This window comes from Apostichopus japonicus, chromosome 18 (genome assembly GCF_037975245.1).
Source record: "Apostichopus japonicus isolate 1M-3 chromosome 18, ASM3797524v1, whole genome shotgun sequence".
Classification (NCBI taxonomy): Eukaryota; Metazoa; Echinodermata; class Holothuroidea; order Aspidochirotida; family Stichopodidae; genus Apostichopus; species Apostichopus japonicus.
This window is the reverse complement of record NC_092578.1, coordinates 701,679-712,530: the sequence shown is the minus strand read 5'-3', so window position 1 is coordinate 712,530 and position 10,852 is coordinate 701,679. Positions and strand designations below refer to the sequence as shown.

General features: G+C 35.1%; 1 protein-coding gene across 4 annotated transcripts in view; it reads left to right on the top strand.

Moving 5' to 3' along the window:
* The first annotated feature begins 790 nt into the window (after positions 1-790).
* Positions 791-10,852, top strand: part of LOC139958602 (secretin receptor-like) — a 134,180-nt gene continuing 124,118 nt past the window's right edge. For 2 of the 4 annotated variants that reach the window (XM_071955785.1, XM_071955781.1), the window contains exon 1: positions 801-901. The gene's annotated coding sequence lies outside the window, so the exon portion shown is untranslated. Of the gene's footprint in view, positions 902-3,774; positions 3,920-10,852 lie in introns of all 4 variants that reach the window. The other 2 variants (XM_071955782.1, XM_071955779.1) reach the window with 2 other exon arrangements.

The following is a 10,852-nucleotide window of genomic DNA, read 5'->3' as shown; positions in this document are numbered from 1 at the left end:
TAAATTTATAGTGATATGTGCATGACGGTACACAATGCATAACCAAATTATAGCATGCATTTATGAGCTTGGTTCAATTTGTGTTTTAAGTTCTCTGGAATATGTGAACTTTTGTATGGTGACTATCGTACAGCAATAAACCAGCATGACGTCAGCCATAGTGTCACTGTAATATAGATATTTAGTATGTAACGATCGGTTTCCAAAAAGTTGTATCTCATTCCTTGTCACATATAAAAACTAAGAGAACGGATCATGGCAGCAATTCTCATTTTTCCCCTCGTTTTTCAATGCAGAGTTACCTCAAACCAACGAAATTTCATGTTGTTGTCTTACTTACAGCCCTTTTACTTGGTCAAAGTGATTTGTTCGGTAGTTTGATCCGTCTGGCCTGTTTTGTTAGGAAAATCAAGTGACAGATCGTCATCTAATGTATTTGCCAAATACATGGCTAATTGATATTCAGCAGTTTTCAACAAAGATCTCGTGATGTCTAAGTTTTTGTTTAATTAAAAAAGTATTGAAATGCTTTCATATACAGTATGTTAGAACTGTTTTCAGTCAAACTAATCAACCATATGATTCATCTCTTGCAAACTAGAAGCAATATTCTGGGAAATAATTACAGTTTTTATGATTATTTTGAATAGGGCGACGGTACTCTGTTGTGGGGAAATCCTACTGCACTACAATACACACACTATGAACATTTTCTACTTACGTACGTACAAATTGTGTATGTTCCGGTGGTGTACACTTAATCGCACATAGACTAGCATTCTAACATATATATACGACCGTACTGCGAGTTTGCCGAATGAATAATATTGAATACGGTTGCTATGGGGTTAAAAAGTAGTTCCAAAGACTGAAAATATAAGAAATGCCACTGCAAGACACGGTAAGTGCACTTATTGTATAAAAGGATTTGGTAACTAGAGGTAGCATCTGGTCAAGGCGATAACTTCGCTTGATATTTGATTCATATAGCCTATCTTAGACGGTATTAATATAGCCTATCATATCAGTACTTTGTGCAGCTACAGACCTAACGTTAGGCCTAGTAGTAGTGTAACACTAGGATAATGGTCAGAATATTGGTGCGATAAGACCTGCTTCAAATGAGTATCTTGTTGTAAATTATGTTAAGTACGTACTGAAAATAATTAGGGATAACCACGGGTGCGTGGCTGTGAGTCTAGATCGTACTGTGGTGAGCAAATGATATGTGTTTAAATTATAGTGTCTGTAGAAACATGATCCCTACCCCCTTCACGCAAATGAAACGTCCCCATATGTATGAGTTTGCAATGCAAAATCAGTGGTGTACGACTTGTGCAATATTTAATGCGAAAAACGGTCCAAAACGTTGCCATTATTGCCATATATTGTAATGCCATAGTATTTCACCTCCAGGTTGTAACTGCCCTCTCCTTTGTTACCCTCAAAAGTCGTCAAAGCCATAAAAGAAGCACAAGCTAGAACAGTTTGATCATAGAATTATAAAGGTTAAGCTGAGTAGCGAGGTCACAAGGGAAGATTTAATTTTCAGAGATATAATACCCCATTATTTTTAATGCCACCTTCCCATCTTCCCACACTGTGTTTTGATGCAAAATTCTCAACAGCGCATCGATCAATAACAATAGTATTTGGGTGATATGCCGTGGTACGTTCGGGTACTTTGCGGCAGAATTACTAATGTTCATAATTTCCAGTCCACACTGCAAATGTAACAATGAAAAATCTCTTGAGTGTATTGATTATCTATGGTCATATAGTGAACTACGTTATTTAGGAAACCAATTTAAAGCTATCGTCGAAAGACAAGTATAATTTCTCTCCAAGTTATATGATATCAAAGAGAAAACATACACTAGTATCGACATGAGATATGAATCCCTGATTGGACTCTGATTATGTTTCTGGTTAGCTGAGGGCGCAATTGGCTCAAATTTCACCATTTAGATAAAAAAGGAGAAGAAAATCTTGGTGACATGTCGTCTTGGTGTCGTCTCATGAAACAGATGTAAAAATGGTGACATAAAAGGTGATCAATTTGGACAATCAATGAGAGAAATAAGTAGTTCCTTTCTTCGTGTGAGTAGCCTATGACATGTAAAATGATCGTAAGTTGCGAACTTCAAAATCTGTAGTAAAGTTATTTGTTTTCAAGCAGATCGAAAGTGTGAATTCAACAGGTTTTTATTTATTATATTATCAAAGTGAAAATCGGGTAGAAATTTGTTTACCCCCCCCCCGCCCTCCTCCTCCCCTAAAGTCACTCCATTGAATTCTTCTTGTAATCATGCATATTTATAAGAATATGCAAATCGCACGCACGCACGTATGGCAAGCCGTTTTACTTTTTATTCAATATTTAATGATATCTTTAATTATTTGATGATATCATTAAATCAATTGTTGATATCAAGAATTCGAATTGTTGATATCATTAAATCAGTTAATGATATCATTAATTCAGTTCATTTCTTGATATCAATAATTCATTTAATGATATCATTAAATGAATTAGTGATATCAAGAAATGATTTAAAGATATCTTTAAATGTATTTGTGATATGTACATATCACTAATTCGAATTGGTGATATGTACATATCACTAATTCGATTTAATGATATCAACAAATATGACGTCATATTTACTGATATCACTAAATCGAATTAGTGATATGTACATATCATTAATTCGAATTAGTGATATGTACATATCATTAATTCGAATTAGTGATATCATCAAATATGACGTCATATTTACTGATATCACTAATTCGAATTAATGATATGTACATATCACTAATTCGATTTAATGATATCAACAATTATGACGTACATATCAAGAATTCGGCCATATTTAATGATATCATTAAATATGGCTGCGATATGTCTGGTTATACGGCGTAGTCTCAGTAACTCATCCGTACACAGGCCTTATGGAACTAAGCTGGTGGTAGTTGGTATGGGTCTAGTACAGTGCAGTATACATTACATTAGTTATTCGTGATATGTACGTCATATTTGATGATATCATTAATTGGAATTTATGATATCAAAAATTCGAATTAATGATATCATTAAATATGGCCGAATTCGTGATATGTACGCCATATTTGATGATATCAATAATTGGAATTTATGATATCATTAAATATGGCCGAATTCGTGATATGTACGTCATACTTTTTGATATCATTAATTTAAATACAGATATCTGAAATTGAATTTATGATATCTTCAATTAAATTATTGATATCTATAATAGTTCATCTATTTTAAGATATCACAAATTCAATTCTTGATATCAGAAAGTTTAATTATGATATCATCAAATAAAATAATGATATCAATAATTTCCTTGCACCAATTAATGATATCATCAAATATGACGTACATATCATTAAAACAATTTCAGATATCATGAAATAATTCATGATATCATTAAATAATTGTTGATATCATTAAATAATTGTTGATATCATTAAATACTGAATAAAAAATAAAATGGCTTGCCATACGCACGCACAATCCATCCAATCCTTCCCAATTTATTGAGTGCAATCGCTAACAAATTTTCTTAATGAGTAGGATTGTGTGTCGTAGCCTGTGCCTCGCATTGTGTTCCAATAGCCGAATATATTGAAATAGCGCCACATTTGGTGGCTATCTAGTGGATAAGCAGTTTGCTAACAGTTTTTGTTGCATTTTATTTTGAAGAGTACAACTAACACACTTCTTATACACTTTTTACATAGACCAAAACCCGTATGCAGCCAATAAAAAGGAGTATTTACAATCCGTGAAGGGAGGAAAGGTGGCAAGAAAGTATGGAAAATGATACCAAAACTGTCCAGCAAAATCTTGAGATGCGCTTCTCATAGAACGCCCATTTCTGGGTGGGTACGTGCGCTTTATAAATCTTTGTTATTATTTTTATTATTATTACTCTCTTCAAACCCTCTCGCCGTATTATGCATTGCATCAATGCGGTTGTCTTTCAAACGTTCCATCACTATTTGGACGTGGTGTGCAATGCTTCGTGGGTAGGGCCTAATGTGTAGGGTCCATAGTGTATAATGTGCAGAATAGTGTTCGCAAATATGTATATACTATATATACATTAATATGCATTAATACCGTAATTCCATACATCAATTGTAAAATAGGTTTGATCGATCGTAAGAAGATTTAGCTGATGCAAATGGGAACTGTTGTATTTATCGATCCGTATTGAGCCAAAAGCCCCGAAAACTTGACAAACATTCATAAATAGACCCTGTCGTTGAACAGGATGAAGTATCATAAATCAATTTGAATATCTCTATTACCGCAGATATAATTTTGGCCTTAGGACACCCATCACGCTTGAAAATGATACCATGCAGTTATGACGTGCATACCTATACATCCAGAAAATGTATAATTTAGAAAAGTGTCCATATACCTTGCGTATATAGCTTTCAAGAAATACTACTTTTCTATTTTTTCATTTATAAACAACGCCTTATAAACAACGCCTTAAACAATGCACTTATATAAAATCGCGGTTTACTAATTACCGTATTTCGAGCGCAGTTTCTGTCAACTCAGCGATTTTCAACAAACAAGTTTTTAATGATATAAAATACGTACCGCACTTTTCATGCAAAAACTTAAGTGGTTTAGTGGTGATCCGTTAGCTCAAAATATTTGAACCAACTGTTAGGGACCCCTGGACATTGGGACCCTGTTTCAATGAACCGTCTATTGATACGCATCTCCCCTCACCATCTCTTTTAGCCCTTCCCGCTTAGCCCCAACTAGGCCTAAATATTTCTCGTGATCCCACAGATGCTATACTAACTGCGGCTGAGAAAATCGTGTGCTATTTCTTGTATTTTTTCTGTATTGTAACTATTTGGTAGCTCAACAGCTTAGTTCATGTTGTAGGCTATTTTCTGTTCTCTATACAGGAATATACGTTTCAAGAGAATCCATACCTGTAATATCTGCTCATACGATACAGAAGTGATTGTTTTGTTTTTGTCATCATTGCGCGTTATCCTACCTCCCCTCAGTATAGAAGTCCATTGAGCACTCAGCTTGCTATATACGATGGTGTATACTGCATGGTGTGTGTCAGTTATGTATATACATGCACCAAATCATTGAGTCTTTACATATATTATATCCTTTATGCGACCTCTTTATACCTGACGGAAACGTTTCGAATTATAAACATGTCATTAAGGGCTGACTTGGAACATAAACAACGGAGCCTGTAACGAGTATATTATAACACGAAAATGTTTACTTTTCCTCAGTACGATAAATCCAAAATTGTTTGGAGTAAAAATTCGGTGAGCGTTTTCTGAGAAGGAAAATGAACTCTAGTGATGCTTTCTTGAGAAGAAACTTGAGAGATGAAACTTGAGCGCTTCTCTGTTTGTTATCCATCAATGGACCCTTCATTATATATGAATACATATGCTAATTTCAGTTGATGTAGGAGGGGTATAATAGTTAAGTGATGTATCGATAAAATTACTATACCGCTGTGATGTATTTACATACATGAAGAATTGATTACGTTACTTGGTATTCTGATAGGGAGAAAAAATAATTTCATGAATTCTGAAAGAGACTGAGGGTCATATATTGGACAATTGAACAATATTCATTAAATTGTACCTGGGCATGGTTACCGCAGGGAGTTGTTATGGAACTCCCTGGTTACAGTACCGTTCAGAATACCCCAGTAACTATACGGACCTGCTCTGGTTACTGATTGACATACAGTATAGTATTATATACAAACACCAATGTATATGTATAATTTCCTGGGAAAAGATTATGTGTGTTATTAAGTACTTATAGTAGGCTATATCTCTTTGTCTAAAGAAAAGAAACCATCTGTCTCACAATAAATATTTGAAATCACGTATAGGCTGGTATACAATTCCCTGCATCAGACAATGACACCAATGGGGATGATGGAAGTTACATAGAGTGTTTCAAATTCATTTCTTTCATTGAGATGAGAGTTAATATGGTGAGAGATAACTTTCTCACTGCATGTGGATCGATAAACTGGCCACCTTTAATAACTTTCAGCACTGGCTTCAGAACTTGTTGTACTGATGTACCCCCGTCCCCACTCGATTCATACACAGAGAAATACATTTCTTTACCAAGTCTTCATTTTTGAAAAACTTTTCTTTGAGTGAAGCCATCTCGATTTTTTGTCTCCACTCCCTGATCCCGTTAGAATTCCTCGTTATGCCCACTTCTCCTTCCCATTGTCCTTCCTTCCCCAGCCTTCATTTTCCAGCTTAATTCAAACCGGTAACGCAGTGCTAACCTCCATAGATTCAACTGTACTGAGTGAGAGATTAAGCCTGGAAGAATCTCATCACACTTTGCCATAGTTGAGTATATTATATACATACATATATATACTTCGACATAGTGACACCCAACTGTATACGGATAACATGACAGTAATCCTCTCACTACGACTGGTACTATAACATGTTGTAAGCCTTAGTAACGTTATATCTGATTACATGCTATCAATGGTCATGACTAGAGTGCAGTGAAGCAATGAATTAAGAAAATTCATACTTATAAATCACGTACTATGAATAATTCGTATACTTCTTCTCTCGCTGTACTACGAAAAAAAATTCGCGTGCCGCCGCCACAAAGCCCACCAAATATGACTTTATATTCTCATTTTAATATAAACCGATAGAATAAAGCGAAACGTCAGACACATTTGGATGAATGCCAAACAATTCGCCAGTGGCTTTATTTTGATGGTTTCTTTAAAGAACTTTCCATCGACATGCGACGAAAATAAGACGGGATCGATAAAATATCGACTTGAATCGTCGATTGTAGATTCAGCTAGGTTCAAACGTGTTTGTCACTATGTTACCAAAATAGCCTTTGAAAATTGAAAACTTAAATAGAGTTGTTAGAAGTACACATTTGAACAGTGAAAACGATCACGAGTGTATAGTAAGGGGGCATTTCGTGCAAACCCGGCGACGCGCTTTCTATAAACTTCCAATGCATATGTCAATAATTGTATACATATGAATAGATTGAAAGATGAGTTAATCCTTAGGAGTAAAATGAAAAGTATATATAGACCTCGCCAATTGTATGCAACAGTGCATGATAATAGACTGTATATAGCTGTTCTATACACCTGTAATGAAGGTTTCATATATATTAACTGTTATTCTGTTCTGCAATGGAGAAACACAGCAACAAACTCGTCATTATTTACCTTAAATGTTAGAGATATACAACTCGCGTAAGACGAGTATTTATTGCATGTGATGTGTAAAATCATGGTTAGATTCCGAAATATCACAATACACAGATCCTCTCAATCCTTCCCCTTTTTCATTTTGTTGTTGTTGTTGCATAAATGACCATATTGACCATTCACAGCATATTCCCTTATCCGAATTATCATGTCCATATAATACATGTTTACTTGTAACACATCAACAGTTTCTGAGGTGAATGCGAACTCAGTTGTCACTCACAGAGAACGAGCTTTTCTCCACTGTCTCCCCAGTTGCTTAAAAGTGGCTAAAATTGGCTTCAATTTCTTCAGTTTTCACACCCCGTCTGTTTAGATATTAATAAAATTCAACATTAAAAATCTGTACGAAGAAGCAGACTTTATTGGCAAACGAAGGAAAAGCAGCTTCTTGCGTTTAATCGACAAGTTTACCAATCCTAATATCTTCTCAAAAGTAAAACAAAATTCCATAATGTTCAGTTTTCACCAAATGGATGTTGATGAGAGAGTAATTCATAAATATATTTTATTATTTTAATTAGCCGATTTTTATTATTAAACTGACCTTAAAGAGCTGCTTTAGTAATGTCCTCAGTTTGAATTAAGTCCTCGGTGTTAAATGTCCCAGTTGCATAAAAATGGCTAAAATTTGCTTCAATTTCCCAGTTTTCACACCCCGTCTGTTTAGATATTAATAAAATTCAACATTAAAAATCTCGACGAAGAAGCAGACTTTATTGGCAAACGAAGGAAAAGCAGCTTCTTGCGTTTAGTCGACAAGTTTAACAATCCTAATATCTTCTCAAAAGTAGAACAAAATTCTATAATGTTTAGTTTTCATCAAATGGATGTTGATGAGAGAGTAATTCATAAATATATTTTATTATTTTAATTAGCCGATTTGTATTATTAAATTGACCTTAAAGAGCTGCTTTAATAATGTCTTCAGTGTGAATTAAGTCTTCAGTGTTAAATTACCTCCGTGTTAAATCCTCGGTTTAAATGTCCTCATTGTAAACATTTAATATCCTCAGTATGAAAAATGTCCTCGATGTTGAAATGTCACCATGTGTGACTTTTTGGGTAATTTTCCTGTAAATATTTGGATGAACAGATACTGACTTTGGGAATGCTAACTATTAGGGAAAGGAGATGAAATATAATATCTGTTGCACTTTTCATGCACTTTATGCAAACTGGTATAAATTACAGACAGTTTCAGAAACTGTTTCTTGGTCTTCGGTAGTTTATGAGTAATCGAATAGAAGTGATCAAACGAACTTCATTTGACTTCACTTATCAAATAAGAACGAAAATTTAAACGAAAATTTAGAAGAGTTTCCGGGAAGTATTCTTGCTTAATCGAATAGATTTAATAACCAAACATAGAAGTGCTGGTAGGTTTATTCATTTTATTTTGTTCCCAAGAGAAAACGGTTTTTAAGTTTCTTGCAACAATAGATTCACTTCTTGACCTGGTTACACTTGGCTCTTCTTTTTGATAAAGACTCGATAAAGACTGGCGAAGATTGCCTTGTTTTTTATTTATTAGCTGTGTTAATTGGAGAGTAGCAAATCAGAGCAACATAGGAAGAGCAAATGACGGAGAGGAGAGAAGTTATTCAATTAGGCATAAAATGGCCGAGTGACCGAAATCGCGTGCTGTTACTAATTCGTGTGACAAAAGAGGCTACAAGTTCAAGAAAAAAGGAAACTAATAATAATATAAAAAAAACATTCAATACTAAAGTACACGTCAATCCTACAGAGTCAAGCTGAATGTGAGCGATTTGTAACCTATTACGGAATCGACGTGTGGCAGTTTAATAAGAGTAATGGTTTGTACGGTCCGAGTCCTGACATTATTCCATGATCAAATGTTAGTTAAACAGGCCTTCTGTCATTTGCGGTCCGGTCGAAAAACTTCGCGTGTATATAATGCACGTGCAATTTTGATCTTCACTTACTTGATGCCCCCGCCCCCCCCCCCCCCCCGGACACGCATATTGTCTCCATACCGGAAGGATCAATCTTTTTAATTCCAAAAGCAAAGGGGAGGGGGAGAGGGTCGGTACATATTTGTCATTGTTGGCCTAGATGAAGTTGTACCATCTCTAGATAATCCGATCACTATATATGTATACGTATAAAAATGAATGCAAATTTATTATGATAAATATATCATGTTTTCACTGAACAAAACCTTTAAAGATTAAAGATAGAAACACAAGTTAGAATATTTTGATAGAGGGTTCCCGAACCGGAGTGACCGTCCCTATATGAGACTGCACAAGAGTACTGATGGTTGTACGGTGGTGGTAGTGCATATGATTGCATATGGCAATTGGACCGATGGAATTCAGAACATGTAAGTGAAAACATTAAATCTTTTGTGGGATATGTGAATATAGTTTTTAAAATTCTCGTATAGCAGTCGTGTAATCTGTGATGTTATTCAACACATTTTCTTTACCGGGCCCATAACTGAATATTAGGCTGCAAAGAAAAATCTTCCATAGAAAAGGAGGAAATACCCTGTCTTTCATGAGTCTACGGTGCTCCTAAAGTTTGGGAGATAGGAGACTCTATAAGAGAGTTATTAAATCATCAACTTTTATTTCGACAGTGATGAATACCAGACTTTTGCTTAATTTTAATAAAAACATAAATGACCATCGTAATAGATGTATATCTATCGTCACTGTCTTGCTGTGAATAAACGTTTCGATTTCAATATTTTAAAGTTATAAGGCCAGATAGGACGCTATAACTTTGACAAGTGAGAAACAAACGGTACAAAAACCCGCTGAGTGCTTCTTATGGGTATAAAATTTACACGTAGTACACTCATATCATAGTATTTGAAAATATGAAGAAACTTAAGCGTATTTTTGTGATAGTAAATTCAGCAAACATGAATGGTGTGCATAGATTTATAATAATCTCAAGCCTAACAACATAAAGTTGAAAATGATGGTGATAATTGTGGTGGTGATGATAATGATGATGATAGTGGTTGTGATGATGATGGAAGTGATGACGATGATGATGATGGAGATGATAGTGGTGGTGGTGATAATGATGGTTATGGTGGTGGTGATAATGATGATAATGGTGGTGGTGGTGATGGTGATGATAGTGGTGGTGATGATGATGGTAGTGTTGACGATGATGATAATAATGGAGGTGATGGTGGTGGTGATGATATTGGTTATGGTGGTGGTGATAATGATGGTGATGATGATAATGGTGGTGGTGGTGGTGATGGTGATGGTGATGACAATGGTGATGATACTGGTGCTGATGATAATGGTAGTGATGACGATGATGATAATAATGGAGATAATAGTGGTGGCAGTGATGATGATGGTTATGGTGGTGGTTATAATGATGATTATGATGATGATAATGGTGGTGATGATAATGGTTGTAGTGATGATGGTGATGATAATGGTGGTGAGGGTTATGGTATATATCTCATCTGCATTGTCATTGTCACCATAGCGGCGACGACGACGGCAACGACGAACCAT